The following is a 1311-nucleotide window of genomic DNA, read 5'->3' as shown; positions in this document are numbered from 1 at the left end:
TTCAGGATGCTCTCGTTGCTTCGTTCGGGGGGTGTTACTAGTGGAGTGTCCAGTCCTCCCATCGTCTACCGGAACGGTGGTCTCTGCCCCCTCCTAACCTTTCTTTTTTCTCTTGGGCAGGGTCATGCTTGACTTACCTTGCAACAAGCCATTCAGCACCTCTTGCATATTCTCCAGGGTGGTCTCCAACCTTTGGTTCTTACGGTGCAGCTCACGTATATCCTCTTCATAGAACCGAGATGTATAAGGGCGTAACTTCCTTGAGGCCAAAATTAAGCAATTGGCTAATCTTTCGATTGGAGGATACCTCAATTCGGCCCTGATTAACCTCTTGCTAACATAATAAACTGCCTTTTGTACGCCTTCTTCTTCTCGTACTAGCACCGCACTAGCAGCATATTCGGTGATCGCCAGGTAAATGAACAAAGTTTCTCCATCTATAGGCTTTGATAAAACAGGAGGTTGTGCCATGTGGGCTTTTAAGGCTTGGAAAGCCTGTTCGCAGTCTCCAGTCCACTCGAACTTCTTGTTGCCTCTAAGTAGATTAAAGAAAGGGACGCATTTATCTGTCGACTTTGAAATAAATCTACTGAGTGCGGCAATCTTTCCAGTAAAACTTTGCACATCCTTGATTTTCACTGGAGATTTCATGTCGATCAGGGCTTTGATCTTTTCGGGGTTGGCCTCGATTCCTCTTGAATTGACAATGAACCGCAAAAATTTCCCTGATCCTACTCCGAAGGAACACTTGAGAGGATTTAGCTTCATCTGATATTTGTTCAAAACATTGAAACACTCCTGTAAATCCTTCACATGTCCTTCTGCCTTCTTTGACTTTACCAGCATGTCGTCCACGTACACCTCCATGTTTACTCCGATCAACTCCTTAAACATGTGGTTAACCAATCGCTGGTAAGTTGCACCAGCGTTTTTCAGTCCGAAGGGCATTACTTTATAACAATATAACCCTGAATCGGTCCGAAAGCTAGTGTGATCCTCATCAGGGGGATGCATACTGATCTGATTGTATCCTGAGTATGCATCCATGAAAGAGAGGATCTCATGTCTTGCAGTTGCATCGACATGCTGGTCAATCCTTGGGAGTGGAAATCAATCTTTTGGGAAGGCTTTATTAAGGTTTGTGAAATCCACACAGGTTCGCCATTTTCCGTTAGGCTTGGGAACCAGTATTGATTTAGAAACCCATGATGGATAAAACGCCACCCTAATGAACCCATTCTCCTTCAGTCTTTCAACTTCTTCTTTTAAGGCTTTCGATCTGTCCTTATCGAGCAACTTTCTTTTCTGTTG

Source organism: Humulus lupulus, chromosome 3 (genome assembly GCF_963169125.1).
Source record: "Humulus lupulus chromosome 3, drHumLupu1.1, whole genome shotgun sequence".
In the NCBI taxonomy this organism is placed as follows: domain Eukaryota; kingdom Viridiplantae; phylum Streptophyta; class Magnoliopsida; order Rosales; family Cannabaceae; genus Humulus; species Humulus lupulus.
This window is presented reverse-complemented; position numbering follows the sequence as displayed.